This window comes from Cupressus sempervirens, chromosome 1 (assembly GCF_028749045.1).
Source record: "Cupressus sempervirens isolate cs-2001-9-10 chromosome 1, ASM2874904v1, whole genome shotgun sequence".
Classification (NCBI taxonomy): Eukaryota; Viridiplantae; Streptophyta; class Pinopsida; order Cupressales; family Cupressaceae; genus Cupressus; species Cupressus sempervirens.
In genome coordinates, this window is record NC_143118.1 from 792635351 (window position 1) to 792652318 (window position 16968).

Here is a 16968-nt window from a genome sequence, read left to right on the forward strand (position 1 = left end):
ATCTCTTACCTTCCTTTTTTTATTTAATATTTTCAAGGCATGGGAGGCAGTACTCCTTTCCCCAGATGTCAAATTTAATTTTTCCATGGAGGGGGTACTTCTTTTACCATCTCATCCTTACATTATTTTTTATTATGAGAATGAAACATATACTCCTCTCCCATGACATCACTTAGCTTTAAATTTTAATCAATTTTGAGTAAGGATGATCTATTTGTTCCATTCTTTAGTGATTCTTCTTTTCCCGTTTTCTTTCCAACTTATTTGATTATTTAGTTGTAGATAGGAGAAGAGTTATTCAATTTTGATGAAGGTTGATCAAATCATGAGTTCGTACTTGCATTCCTTAACTAGAAACAATAAAGCACAAAGATTTCACCATATGGGTAAAGGAATAATTGTATATCATAGACATGCTCCAATAAGTCACACATTGTTATGTGAAGCATACATGCCTATAATAAATGGCCTAGTTAAAACTTTAAACCCAAAACATATATTTATTTTTAATTAGTACAAATGTTTGTCTCAACCAACCTAATAAGGTATTTTTCAAGCAAACACAAATAGAACTTTTGATAAAGTTTTGCCCCATTATTTTGCAACTATGATTATATATGCAATTCTTTGGCAAATGATTGGTCTAAAGATTCAAGTCAATTGCTAACATTTCACTGAGGCAATGTATATGGCAATGATAATTTTTTTATTTTTTAATAATTAAACTTTATTTAAAAAAAAATTTCTAAACTGATTTTTAATTTAATTATGAAAAAAGATAGAGTTTAGGAGCAGTAAGTAGACCTCATGTGCCTTGATGATGCAAGGTTTAGGAAAAGAATAGTAGTCATCCTACAACAATATCAAAGATATTAACTACGTTACCATGGTAACCCCCCACTAGACCAGAAGAAGTTTGAAGTGCTTTGTGGTTCTAGTCTGGTTCAAACATGGTTTAGATAGGGTTCTTATTTTTCCCTATGGGTATGATCGGGTTCAAACCCAGGCAAATCAACGAAAAAAGTTTGAACCCAATTTCAGCTGCAGCAAATTGGGCCTTGTAGATGGTTGGAAAGTGGTTTTTGGGGAAAATTTGAAATTTATTTTTCCATCCACAAACCTAAAAGTTTTTATGATATTCTTTTAATGGCCTCTCATTGTCATTTTATGTTTCCAAATAGGTTATTTTGTCTTAAGGAAGAGCACACAAGTTTTTGAGAAAACATTTGGTTGTGCAATAAGTAGTTTGAAGATTGATTTGTGGGTGTTCTTTAAGTGTTTTTGCACCATTCATACACATTTGCAAGCTTGTAATGGCTAGAAAAGGTAAGATCTTATTCCATTTTCTATTGTTTTTTGTTCTAGATTTTTTTTTTTTTTTTTTTTCCATTTCTCTTTCAATCTTCATATGTTGTTTTCCATTTTTTCAGAATTTGTCATTTTCTTGCATATAAAGTATGAACATGTATCTAATTTCTTGTCATATGGAAGGGAATAGCATCTACCTCTTCTTTAGTAGGTAATACCAAACAAAGAATAGAACCCAACTCTAATTCTCCTCTATGGAAGTATGTAGACATTATAAGACCCTTTCCAGAAGGTGGTGCATTATGTTGGAGATATTGGGGTTGTGGTGTAGAAAGAAATAATTCTTATTATTGTGTGGTAGGTCATTTTTGTGAATACACTAGAAGAGGAGAGAACAAATTCCCTATACCAAATGAAATTGTGTTAAAGTATATTGAAGATCATGAGGCAACAAAAGAGAGAAGGACATAGGAAAATAGAACTCAGTATTAGTAAAAGTAAAAGTAAAAGAGAAAAAGGAATGCAACCCTCCCATATGTTATAGTATACGACCACACATTTTTTAGTACCACATTGAATAGTAACACTGAATTTGTTAACCTTATACAAAAAAAAAAGGAACCACTAGAAAAAAATATTTAAAATAAGAGTTGAGAAATTGTTGGCATTAATGTGGGAAGACGCTTGTATGTAAATGGGTTGTCCTAAGGACATGTTGAGGGGTGTCAATGAAGTTTTAAGAGGGTATTGTGGCCTTGGGTATGATAAAGTGTGCACCACCTTGTTGGATCAAGAGGTCCAGTGGATTGAAGATCAATTGAAGCATATAAGGGACTCAATGGTTGATACATGGGTGATAATTATTTCAAATGGGTGGAAGGATTTCAGGAGCCATCCCTTGATAAATGTCTTTGTGGTGTCCCCTAATGGGGCAATGTTTATAAAAGAAGTCGATTGTGAGGGCCAAGTAAAAGATGGGCCATTTATTGCTCTTATCCTAATTGAGGCTATTGAACAAGTGGGTGCAAGAAACATTTTCCATTCATAATGAACAATAAAAATAATTGTAGAGAAATTGGTTTGTTGGTTGAAGCATGATATCAACATATCTTTTTGGATATCTTATGTGGTCCATTCACTTAACCTTATGCTGTAGAAGGTTGGGAACCAAATTGAGTGGATCAAAACATTGTATGAAGAGGCTAAGGACATCCAAATGTTTGTCACAAACCACCATATGAATTTTTAAAAACCACTCAAAATTAGAGATATTGAAGGTAAATGAACTTGAACTCAAGTTAGTAATTTAATTTTTAATACTTGACAATTTTTTATTTTGCATATTTTTCTTTTGCAATATATATGCTTCTCTAAAATATGTATCTATTAGTTGTTGGTTTTTGCTCTAATTTTTGTCACAAGTTGTTCAGACCCATTTTGCATCACATATAATCATCTTGAGATGACTTGTGCAAGTGAAAGATGCATTGCAAGGTATGATAATCAGCTACAATTGGGGTGTATGGAAGTAAAAGAACACTGATAGGGAAAACAAAATAAAGGATAGGCTATTGGTTGAATCATGTTGGGGATGTGTGAAATATCTCCTCAAGGTCATTGATCCCATTATGAGCATGCTTAGGTACAGTGACATGGATAGGCCTTTCCTTAGAGAGATTTATGATGGAATAGACTCAATGCTTAAGAAGATCAAGTAAATTATAAATGAGGAGGAGAAAGATCTACAAGAGACCTTTTTCAAACAAGTGAAAGCCATTATTTTTGAAAGATGGAATGAAATGACCACTCCACTATATTGTCTTGCCTATACCTTGACACCCAAATACTATAGCTCTCAATATTCTAGTCTGCCAAGAAGGTTTCCACCATATAGAGATGTGGGAATGTCTAATGGGTACTAGGAAATATTTGAAAGACTATTTCCTAATGATAATATGAGTTCATAGAGTTTGTGAATGTTAGAGGTCTCAGTAATGATTCTCTTTGTCATTGGTTCAAGAAGGATGCTCATAGTTGGTGATACCTCTATGGCAAAAGATTTGAAACATTGCAACCCCTTGCAGTCAAAATTGTAGGGCCTCTCCCATTTGACTTCTATAAGTCATCCCAATGGATGCCACGTTGTTGATCTCTTCTTGAGAAGGGATCATGATTGGGACCATGAGTGGTCTACACCCTTGAGGTGATTGGATTTATGTTATTGTATCATTTGTTTTGTTTATACTTATGACTGATTTCCAAGATTATGATGTGTTATATGGTTCACTAAGGTTTGTGCCAATGGTTACGAGGATTGATGTGGTTTCATGATGTTGTTTCATGATGTGTGCAGAGATTGCACTGTGTACTATTACCTACTACATTGGACTAGGTTCTTATGGCACTAATTAGTTACGTTTATGACTATGTTTTCTTATGTGTTCTAAGTGTCTTTTAATGTTGTGTAAACTACCATTATTAAATGCCTAAATAATTAGAAATAGATTGTCCATGTTGGAGTCTTTGGTTATGTGTTGTGGATATTTACCTTGTTATATTTTGGTCTAAGAGATATTTGTTACTCATGTCATGTTTTACATTTGAGATGACCTAAGGGTCAGGTATTATACTTTGATTTTAGTATCATAGATGTTAGACTACTATGTTGTTCAATTGATCATATTGCATGATGATGCCATTTTGAGATGACAGTGTGTTTTATGATGATATTTGGTTATCTGGTATTTGGACATATCCCTGATTATGTTATATGATGGATTTAATGTTATGGTTATTTACTGCATTCTTGCTTCATTATGCTATATGTGAACGTGAGTGATGTAAATGGACTATTTTGGTATAATTGAATAAATGGTTAAATTAGTCATTTAATAAATTTATTGCTTTAGCTATGTTATTATATGTTTGCACTTGATTGTGTTGTTTATGTTGGAAATATAAGATGAGTAACTGGGAGGGTAGGGGTGAATCAGTTACTACAAAAATAAATCCCAAGTCCCTTAGATGTTAGTACAAAATGCAAACAGATAATTGAATACTATTGAAGCTTGATAAACACATAGAATGTTGTAACTCGGTAATAGCTGGATTAGCTCGATAAGAGATTAATATATAAACCATTATATGCTATCTATGATTACCATTACTTTAACTTAGTTGAAAACACATAAAGAAAATAGCATGAACACATTTGACACTAGGATTTAACATGGAAACCCAATTTGGGAAAAATCACCAATAGCAACTAGTTACTAATTTTCACTCTTCTAAAGTGAGCTATATTAGTAGCCAACCCTATTAACGATTACAAAATACACTGTTAGGTGTGACCCTATTAAAGTATTTAATCACCCTATTAGAAGTGGCTTGGTTAAAGGTCTTGAGAACAATTCAATAGAATTTCCACCTTGTTAGAGGATTTACAAATAGCTATTAAGCCAACTCTATTAAGAGATTTAGATCACTACTACAATGTTTAGAGAGTAACAATGAGATGACCTGATTTGACTACAACTGAATTGCTGATTTTAGATCTTTGTTCTAGCTTGTAATTGATTCTTCCTAATCAAATATGGATTTTTTGCACCATAAGTATATTTTTCTTATCGTTCAAATTCACTTCTGTAGGACCCATTTTTCGTTGCACCAAAAGTCATGACTATTAGTGAACATGGAACACCACATAATTAACCACCTGTGGGTAGGGGAGCGCATCGCATCACCCAAAAATATCCCCCTCGACGCGCATACCAGGTGCTTACACGGGTCGGGAAGGCACTGGGGAGATTTGAACCCATGACCAAGCCAAAACCAGGCTCTGATACCAATTGTAGGACCCATTTGCCATTGCACCAAAAGTCATGACTGTTAGTGAACATGGAACACCACATAATTAACCACCTGTGGGCAGGGGAGCGCGTCGCATCACCCAACAACTTCCTCTTCTCATCAATAGATCTTCAATCATATCATCATAATTCACACATTCTCTTGCACTTTTTTTCAAACTTGAAATCATAATTGACCTTATACTTATACCTTCCATTTTGTCAAGTTGGCTCAAATACAATTTACAATAATCAATAATCATCACCTTAGTTGGCTAGAATCAATAGATAGGTCAATTAAGCTTAATATAACAAAATAAAAAAATCCTTCGTTAGTCGACCCTGCTCGGTAGAAATTAACTCTGGAAAAATTTCCTTTGTTAACCAAAAGAAGCTTGGTTAACAATATAGACATACAAAAATCCTTTGGCAACCAAGTGAGCTTGGTTAACATTGATTCCATCCAACTTTTCTTTGATGCTTGAGTGAGCTCATTTGACAATCACTTTCTACAACTTTTCCTTCAACACCCAAGTGAACTCAGTAGACACTGCCTTCTGAACTAGGCAAACACAGGAACACTCAGTAGACACTGAGAACTGTCTTCACTACTTGAGTGATCTCAACATATACTGACTTATAATGATTATGACATTTGTGTAACATCAAAGACAACATATAATTAATCAAATGTATCCAAAAATCTCCCTCTTTGACATTAATGGCAACACCACATGTCATAGCAAAATAAAATTTTGGATTTTAGATTTGACAACTCCCTCGGTCAATATGAGCTCTTTATTTCATAGAATGCTATCCATAATAGTTGTTACCAAGTTCATTCAGAACATCATCCCTCTTTCAGCATACTTCATCATTAGAAGACTTCTCCCTCTCTAGTTTCTAACTTTATTCTAGTTCAAAAAATTTCTTAGAGATGTGATAGTAAACTTCTCCCTCTTTGAAAACACATGTGAAAGATAATAACTCTATAAATTCAAATGTACCTTAAGTACTAATTCATTTACAATATGCCCTTTCCAATTCTTCATCAATTGATTGATCTTCAATAGGTTTTGGTTGATGCGTTTGTTAAACTTAATTTAGTGAATTTCAAATAGGAGAATGACCCCTAGCCTACCTCTTAGATATAGAAATGTATCCTTAGGTAATGGCTTGGTGAATATGTCTATAATTTGTTCCTTTGTATTCATATATTCCAGTCTAACTTCTTTATCTTGCACCAATTCTCTTAAGAAGTGATATTTGATAGCATTATGCTTTGTTTTGGAATGCATTACTGGATTCTTTGATATGTTGATTGCACTGGTGTTATCACAATATATGAAAATTGAATCTTTGATTTCTACCTTCATTCCTTCCAAAAATTGTTTGAATCAAACAATGTTAGAGCAATTGATTGCTGCTGCTACATACTTTGCCTCTATTGTGGATTGAGAAGTACAATTCTGCTTCTTGCTTGTCCAAGATACTAGTCTTTTACCAAGAAAGAATGCTCCACCACTAGTGTTTTTCCTATTATCGAGACTTGCTTCCCAATTAGCATTAGTAAATACTTTCAAGTCCAAATTACCTCCAATTTTGTACCAAAAACCATAGTCTTCAGTACCTTTCAGATACCTCATGATTCTCTTGATTGCCATCATGTGATTTTCCTTGGGATTTGCTGAGAATCTTGTTGCTATTCCAACTGCTAGAGCAATATCAGGCCTTTTGTGAGCTACATAATACAATTTTCCAATCATTGATCTGTAAGTAGTCTTATCTACTTCTTTGGAATCATCATTTTTGGAAAGCTTTTTCCAACAAACATAGGTGTTCCAACTGGTCTTGAATCTTCTATTCCAAATTTCTTCAATGTCTCTTTGATATACTTAGATTTAGTGATGTAGATACCATTCTTGTTCTGTCATATTTGCAATCCAACAAAGAATTTTATTTCTCCAAACATGGACATCTCAAATTCTTTACTCATTTCTTTTGAGAATGCTTTACATAAATCATCATTTCCTATAAATAGAGTATCATCAACAAATATTTCTGCTAATACAATCTTTTTATCTAGTTCTTTCTTGATATACAAACAACTGTTATCATTAGTTCTTTGAAAATCAATCTATACCAAATAATTATGTGGTTTTTCATACCAAGCTCTGGGAGCTTGCTTGAGACCATATAAAGCTTTGTGTAGTTTTCAAACCATGTCTCCTTTGCTAGGATCTAGTAAATCTTATGGTTTTTCAATGTAGACTTCCTCATCAAGAATTTTATTCAAGAATGCAGATTTAACATTCATTTGATATACTTTAAATTCTCTATGTGTTGCATATGCTAGTAAAGTTCTAACACCTTCAAGTCTTGCTATAGGAGCAAAAGTCTCACCATAGTCAATACTTTCTTCTTGAGAGTAACCTTTGCATACCAATCTTGCTTTGCTTCTTGATACCTTTCCATCTTCATTCAACTTATTTCTAAATACCAATTTTGTACCAATTACATTTTTATCCTTGGGTCTAGGAACAAGAGTCCAAGTTTTCTTCTTTTCTATCTATTCTATCTCTTCATTCATTACTTCAATCCAACTTTCATTTTCTAGAGCATATTTAATACTTCTAGGTTCAAATTCAAAAAGTAAACATGTACCTTTTAATTTGCTTCTTGTCATTGTTCCACCTAATTTGTCTCCAATGATCTAATCAGGTGCATGATGTCTTCTGACATATCTTGCTTTGCTAACATATGATGTCATCTTCCTTTGGAATTTTAGTTTCAATCTCAGGCCCTTCTGTCTATGACTTAGCTCTATCAAGCTTGGTTTGAACTAGCTCAGTAGCCTCTGATTGTGACTCGGGTCCTTGCAACTTGGGTTGCACTATCTGCAACTCAGTAGCTATTAGAGTTTCTAGAGACTGAAAAGTTGAAGCTTCTTCTCTTTTAGATAGATTTGGTAGAGTATCAAGTTCATAGTAAAAAAATCTTTTATAGTCTTCAGATTTCTTTTTGCTTTCTTCTTCACTCTTTTTTGCATATTCATCAATTCTAACATGTGCACTTTCTATAATTTTGTGAGTAGATAAATTCAAACATCTATATGCTTTATTTCTATAGGAGTATCCTAGAAATATGCCTTCATCACCTTTTACATCAAATTTCCTTTTTCTAGATTCTTTCAATATGCAACATTTACTACCAAATAATTTCAATTAATTTACATTAGGTTTGTAGCCATACCATAGCTAATAAGGTGTCTTGTTTGAATCTTTCTTCAATTGAACTCTGTTCAAGGTATGAACTACAATGTTGATATCTTCCTTCCAGTATTTGAGAGCAACATTCTTTTCAATCATTAGGGTTCTTGCACAATCCATGATAGATCTATTTCTTCTTTTAGCTATACCATTCTGTTGTGGTGTACCAGGGGCAGATACTTGTCTTTTGATTCCTCTTTCAATGTAGAAATTTTTGAATTCATGGGAGATGAATTCACCACTTTTGTCTCATCATAGGAATTTCAACTTCTTTCCAGTTTCTTTTTCCACTCTTGCCAGATACCACTTGAATTTTTGAAAGTCTTATGATTTTTCTTTTAGGTACATTATACTCATCATTCTAGAGTAGTCATCAACAAAGAGAATAAAAAAAAATTCTCCACTATAACCTTCTATTCCAATAGGTCCACATAAGTTTGTATGAACAATTTCCAAGACATCTTTTGACTAATAGTCTTTGCTTTTAAAGCTTGTCTTTCCCATCTTACCAATTTGGCAATTCTTGCATAGACCCATGTCAACCTTCTTCAAACTAGGAATACCTCTTACTCTTTTATGTGTGCATATCTTAACTAGATTATCAAAATTTATATGTCATAGCCTTTTGTGCCATAACCAACTTTCCTCTACTTGAGCAATAAAACATAAACGATCACTGAGATCAAGATAAAATAGACTATCTTTCGTTTGCTTGCCAGAACCAACCAAATTTCCTTTTCCATCCAATAGTTTTGCTTGTCCATTCATGAATTCTACCTTGAATCCAATGGTATTCAGCTATGCCACACTTAGTAGATTATGCTTTATTCCTTCAACATAATAAGCATTATCACACACAAGTTCTTTAGTCAACAAGATACATCTTTTTCATTTTATGTTACAAGGTTCATTGTATCTAAATCTTACACTACCTCCATCATAATATTCCATATGCTCAAATTTTGTTCTATCACCCGTCATATGATGTGAGTAGCCACTATCAATAATCCATATATCATTTTTTCTAACATGAGAGATAAGTTCCATCTTATCTCCTTCATCATCGAATTCATCTTTCACAGCAATTTAAACCATTTCATCTTCACTGTTATGAAAATCTTTAGCTATGAAACAAGATTTCTTACCTTTGTACTTGAAGTTCTTGTAGTTCTTGGAGTCCTTCTTGCTTTTATGTCCATTTCTTTTCTTTTCATCCTTCATTTCCTTTCTTGGACACCTAGTAGCAATGTGTCCAATTTCTTCACAAGAAAATCAAATTAGAGGAAGTTTACCTTTCTACTTCCCTCTTCCTTTGGAATACTTTCTTGCAAGCAGGGCTTCAACAACTTCAAGATCATTGTCTGAACTTTCTTCTAATGATCCATCTTCTTCACTTCCTAATTGACTAGATTTTTAATGTTTACCCTTTTCTTTGAGTGACAGTTTAGCTTTAAATGAAAATTCAATATTCTTTGAAGTAGGAACATAGTTATCATTATTCTCTAACTCAAAAGTTGTTAATCTTCCAATTAGAGTATCCAACCCTATCTTAATAGTTGGATCACATCTCATTTCTTGAATAGTAGATACTCTAATTGCATAAATGAGAAGAAGAGTTCTGAGCACTTTACTTACAATAGTTTCCTCCTTGATGTCTCCTTCAGATGCTTTGATTGCACTTACACTAGCCTTGATCCTTTCCACATATTTTTCAATGTTTTCATCTTCTCTCATTCTCATTTGATCAAATTATCCTCTAAGGCTTTCTGCTTTGGCCCTTCTTACATTTTCATCTCCTCCATAGATATCTTTCAATTTGTTTCACATTGCAAAAGTAGTTTTGTGGTTTTTTATCTCATTAAATTCATCATTACTAAGAGCAGATGCAATATCAATCATCATGATATTGTGATTCTTCTTTTCAACAATGTTTTTAACTGATAATGTTCCAGTGGAAGTCTTATATTCAGCATCAAGATACTTGCAACCTAAATCATTGATGGTTTCTAGATGTAATCTCATAAGTCCTTGCCATGCTACAAAATTATCTCTATTCAACTTTGGGATCTCTCTTTTGTATGACATCCTGATCTTTAGCTTAGGTCCTTGAAACCTTTTCTGCAAGCACCAAATGCTCTGATACCAATTGTTGGAAATATAAGAGGAGTAACTAAGAGGGGAGGGGCGAATTAGTTACTACAAAAATAAATCCTAGATCCATTAGATGTCAGTATAAAATGCAAACAAATAACTGAATACTATTGAAGCTCAATAAACACATAGAATGTTGTAACTCGATAATAACTGGATTATCTTGATAAGAGATTAACATATAAACCATTAGATGTTATATGTGATTAACATTACTTTAATTTAGTTGAAAACATATAAAGAAAATAGCATGAACACATTTGACACTAGGATTTAACGTGGAAACCCAATTTGGGAAAAATCACCAATAGCAACTAGTTACTGATTATCACTCTTTTAAAGTGAGCCCTATTAGGATCCAACCCTATTAAAGGTTACAAAACACACTATTAGGTGTGACCCTGTTAAAGGATTTAATCACCCTATTAGAAGTGGCCTGGTTAGAGGTCTTGAGAACAATTCAATGGAATTGCCACCTTGTTAGAGGATTTGCAAATAGTTATTAAACCAACTCTGTTAAGAGATTCAGATCACTACTACAATGGTTAGAAAGTAACAATGAGATGACTTGATGTTTAACTGCAACTGAATTTCTGATTTCAAATCTCTATTCTAGCTTGTACTTGATCCTTCCTGATCAAATATGGCTCTGTTGCACCACAAGGATATTTTTCTTATCCTTCAAATTTGATTCTTCTATTCATCAATATATCTTCAATCATATCATCATAATTTGCACATTCTCTTGCACTTTTTTTCACACTTGAAATCACAACTTGACCTTATACTTATACCTTCCACTTTGTCAAGTTAGCTCAAATACAATTTACAATAATTAGTAATCATCACCTTCGTCGACTGGAATCAATAGATAGGTCAATTAAGCTTAATACAACAAAATAAGAAAATCCTTCGTTAGCCAACCTTGCTAGGTAGAAACCAACTCTAAAATAATTTCCTTTATTAACCAATAGAAGCTTGGTTAACACTACAGACTTATGAAAATCCTTTAGCAACCAAGTGAGCTCGGTTAGCATTGGTTCCATCCAACTTTCCTTCGATGCCTGAGTGAGCTTGGTTAACACTCACTTTCTACAACTTTTCCTTTGACACCTAAGTGAACTTGGTAGGCACTACCTTCTAAAATAGGCAAACACAAGAACGCTCGATAGACACTGAGAATTGTCTTCACTACTTGAGTGAGCTTCCATATACTGACTAATAATGATTATGACATTTGTGTAGCATCAAAGACAACACATAATTAATCAACTATATCCAACAATCTCCCTCTTTGGCATTGATGGCAACACAACATGTCATAGCACAATGAAATTTTGGATTTTAGATTGAGAACTCCCTCTGACAATATGAGCTCTTCCTTTCACAAAATTTTATCCACAACAGTTGTTACCAAGTTCATTCAGAACATCCTCCCTCTTTTAGCATACTTCATCTTTAGAAGACTTCTCCCTCTTTGGTTTCTAACTTTATTCTAGTTCCAAAAATTTCTTGGAGATATGATAGTAAACTTCTCCCTCTTTGACACCCAAGTGAACTAGGTAGACAATGCCTTCTAAACTAGGCAAGCACAAGAATTCTCAGTAGACACTGAGAACTATCTTCACTGCCCAAGTGACCTCGACATATACTAACTAGTAATGATTATGACATTTGTGTAACATCAAAGACAACACACAATTAATCAACTATATCCAACAGCTTAGTGTGTAGGATTTATATCCCTAGTAGTGGCACATGGAGTTAGTGGTTCAGTCATTCATATTTACTAATATTGTCCCTGTATGGTCAACAAATCATTATTTTAATTGTTTAATTAATCCTTTCAATGATTATTAAATCTGAACTCATTTTCATTATGTGATTATACTAGTGAGTGTGTCTATGTATTTAGAGGTTTGCATTATCGCAAAAATTGTTAAGAAAATTTCTATGATTTTGGAGTTTTTAGGCTTTATTTTATTTGAATTTCTGGCAGCTTTACCATAGATGAATTCCTATTACTAGGAATGGCCTATTAGTTTTTGATGACTGATTAGGAAATTTTTGTACATACTTCATAAATTCTTTGGGGCTCAAGGATTTTGGGCTGACATTTAATGATTAATTATAACCCTAAAGTGATAAAAATACTTGTATAAAAGGACGTAGGGTTAGGGATTGTTTTCAATGTTGTCATGTGAAAATTGGTTCTTTTGGTAATATTGAGTTGTAAGGGATTACAGATTGTAATAAGGTTGTAATCATTGGATCATACTAATATCAAAATTTTTGTTTGGTGGACGTAGCCCAAGGATTGGGTGAGTCACGTTAAATTTTGGTGTATTGTGTTATTTTCTGTGTGATCTATATTTTTCTTATATTGTTTATATTTGCATCTAATTGTTATTTTTGTCCACAGTTTAATCCTAAAAAATGGTATCAAAGTGAGGTTGTTCTTTTAGTTATCCTTTGTAAGAAAGTCTCACAGTTGAGTTGGAGTGATGGCAGGTGAGGGTAAGCTGAGGGTTGATAGGTTTAATGGGCAGAACTTTCAGCTATGAAAGATACAAAAGGAAGACTGTCTTTAGCAGAAGGATTTATGGAAGTTGTTGGAAGGCAAAACCAAGAATTAGGGATCTATGTCAAATGACAACTAGGATCTTTTGGACAGAAAGGCACTTGGAGGCATTTGATTATTCTTGAAACCATCGGTGGTATTTAATATTACAAAAGTGAAGACAATAGAAGATTTGGTGCAAACCCTAGAAAAACTATATGAAAATCCCTCCGCTTCAAACAAGGTATTTCTCATGAAGCATTTATTTAATATGAAAATTATAGAAGGTGGATCTGTTGTAGATCACTTAAATGACTTTAATACTATTACTAGTCAGTTATCTTCTATGGGTATCAATTTTGATGAAGAAATTAAGGCTCTCTTGATTTTGTGTTCTTTGTTTGAAAGTTGGAATGGCTTGGTAATAGTTGTAATCTAGTACCCAAAAATATAATGATGTGATTGATGTTATTTTTTGTGAGGAAACTCATGGAAAATCCTTAGGTGGATCTACATCAGGAAGTTCTTTGAATGCACAAAGAAGAGGAAGAATGACTGAGAGAGGAAGTAATTCAAGAAATAATAGAAAATCAAGAAGAAAGTCAAAGGGGAGGAGGTCTCAATCAAGAGGACTGAATGATTGCTGGTACTATGGGAAACCAGGGCATAAAAAGAAAGATTGTTGGACTCGAAAGAAAAATGAAGAAGATAAACCAAATGGAGACAAGGAAGAAAATGTGGTAACTAACAAATCCAAAGAGGATGCTTTTCTTCTATCTTTAGAAAGTGTTGATGATTCATGAGTTTTAGATTCTGGTGCTTCATTTCATACTACACCTCATAGAGGTTATTTCATTGATTATGTCCAAGGGGATTTTGGACTTTTTTATTTGGAGGATAATGAACCATTTTAGATTGTTAGAAAGAAAAAAGTTAAGATTAAGTTGTAGAATGGAATCATTGGCTACTACATGAGGTAAGACATGTTCAAAGGCTAAGTAGGAATTTAATTTCAGCAGGGCAACTTGGTGATGAGGGTTGTGTAGTTACTTTTAATGATAAAAATTGGAAGGTTTCAAAAGGTTCCCTTGTAGTAGCAAAAGGTGTGAACCTTATATCTTTGTACAGGTCATATTGTTCCTCCTACTTTAATTGTTTCAGAGAAAAATGAATGTTCAGGAATAGTTGCTGGAGTTGAGTAGGGAGAACAAATAGTTGTTGTAAATTATGATATAGCACCATGGCACAATAGACTTGGGCATATGAGTGAGAAAGGTATGAAAGTACTTCATTCAAAGAAAGTTTTACTAGTTCTGAAATGTGTTAATATGGATTTCTATGAAAGTTGTGTGTATGGAAAATAAAAGAAACTGAGTTTTGTGAAGACTGGGAAGGAAAATAAAAAGGAAAAATTAGAGCTTGTGCATACTGATGTATGGGGACCAACTTAGGTATCTTCCCTTAGTGGATCTCATTATTATGTTACATTTATTGATGATGCAACTATAAAAGTATGGATTTATTTCCTTAGATAGAAATTTGATGTATTTCAAACTTTCAAGAAATGAAAATGCTTGGTTGAAAATGAGACTAGTAAGAAATTAAAATGTCTCAGATCTGATAATGGTGGTGAGTATTGCAGTCATGAATTTGAAGATTATTGCTCCACTAATGGTATTCATAAATGGAAAATTGTTCCAAGGGCTCCACAAGCAAATGGAGTGGCTAAATGCATGAATAAGACTATAATGGAGCGTGTAAGTGTAATGATCCCATTTTTAGCTCTCACGTTCTCCAAAGTCTAAGTGGAGGATAAGAAAAAATTAAATTAATTTCTTATAAAGTCATTCAATTTAAAGGTGACTTTGTATTTAATTAATTTAATTATTAATTACAAGGGAGTAGCTTTTAGGGTATGTATTAATTATTGGAAGGACGGAAGCCTCTCGTGATTTAATTAATTATTGCCAAGGAGGAATTTGTGGGGTATGCATTAATTATTGGAAGGAGAAGCTTTTAGCTCTTGCAATTAATTAATGTTTTAGTTCCTTCCAAAAGGATGACGAAAAGGATAAATAGGGCTGAAAGTCTCATTGTTTAGTATGGGATTATTGTATTGGATGATTGTGAATTGCATTTGATAAGAGTTTGGAGGTGTGAATCACACTCCCTTTTTTTGGCAATAGAGGACGTTCATTCTCTCTTGTAACATTCTAGACGTCATTCCCTTAGGGTTTGGCCTTTGGAATACATCTCTTTGTACTTGATTGTAGCATTTTTAGAATTAATATAATTTCAGCCTTGGTTCAGCTTTTGGGCATTCCTGGGTGCCCATTACAGTGGTATCAGAGCTATAAGTCCTGCCATCCTGTGGAGATCATATTGATAGCCGGATAAAGATGTATATTAGTCCAGATCAAGATGTGATGTTCAGCCAGTTATTGGGTACATTAGAGAAGAGGCAATGTATGCAACAGGAGCAGAATAGGCGAATGGATATGATGTTGCAACTTATGGCTAGAAAGATGGGCATCAACATTGATGATTTGTATGTTGCTCCAAAGCAGAAGGTAGTTGATTCTTCAGATGGGATCGAGACACCACCAGGCTATGCTATTGGTGATAGTCAGGAGTCCACATATGAAGCTTTGTTAGTAGATGGCGATGCAACAATAATGGGATTAGGAGAATGCGAAGATACTATCATATCAGCAGCCACTTCTATGTTAGTTGAAGCATCCAATGAGGAGTTTAATGGTATAAATGCAGTGGTTGATGTATTTTCTAATGAAGCCACACAAGTTGATGATTATGAGTTTTCACCATCTACAAAGATACATTTTTTTGTTGCAGCAGTTGGGAAGAAGAGATTTCATAGATCTTATATGGAGTTACCTTTTGGTGACATTCTGACTTCTTCACCATCAGCACAAGTATTGGGTGCTAGGTTGCACGACATGTGGTTGGTCCTGATGATGCTGATTTGTAGTTGGTTTAATGTCCATATGGATATCACATACTACTTCAATTGGGATCCGGGTGGAGGTTGGAGTTCATTGTATTGCCAGATTGCTTGAGGACAAGCAATTTCAAGGAGGGCGGATTTGTAATGATCCCATTTTTAGCTCTCACGTTCTCCAAAGTCTAAGTGGAGGATAAGAAAAAATTAAATTAATTTCTTATAAAGTCATTCAATTTAAAGGTGACTTTGTATTTAATTAATTTAATTATTAATTACAAGGGAGTAGCTTTTAGGGTATGTATTAATTATTGGAAGGACGGAAGCCTCTCATGATTTAATTAATTATTGCCAAGGAGGAATTTGTGGGGTATGCATTAATTATTGGAAGGAGAAGCTTTTAGCTCTTGCAATTAATTAATGTTTTAGTTCCTTCCAAAAGGATGACGAAAAGGATAAATAGGGCTGAAAGTCTCATTGTTTAGTATGGGATTATTGTATTGGATGATTGTGAATTGCATTTGATAAGAGTTTGGAGGTGTGAATCACACTCCCTTTTTTTGGCAATAGAGGACGTTCATTCTCTCTTGTAACATTATAGACGTCATTCCCTTAGGGTTTGGCCTTTGGAATACATCTCTTTGTACTTGATTGTAGCATTTTTAGAATTAATATAATTTCAGCCTTGGTTCAGCTTTTGGGCATTCCTGGGTGCCCATTACAGGGTATCAGAGCTATAAGTCCTGCCATCCTGTGGAGATCATATTGATAGCCAGATAAAGATGTATATTAGTCCAGATCAAGATGTGATGTTCAGCCAGTTATTGGGTACATTAGAGAAGAGGCAACGTATGCAACAGGAGCAGAATAGGC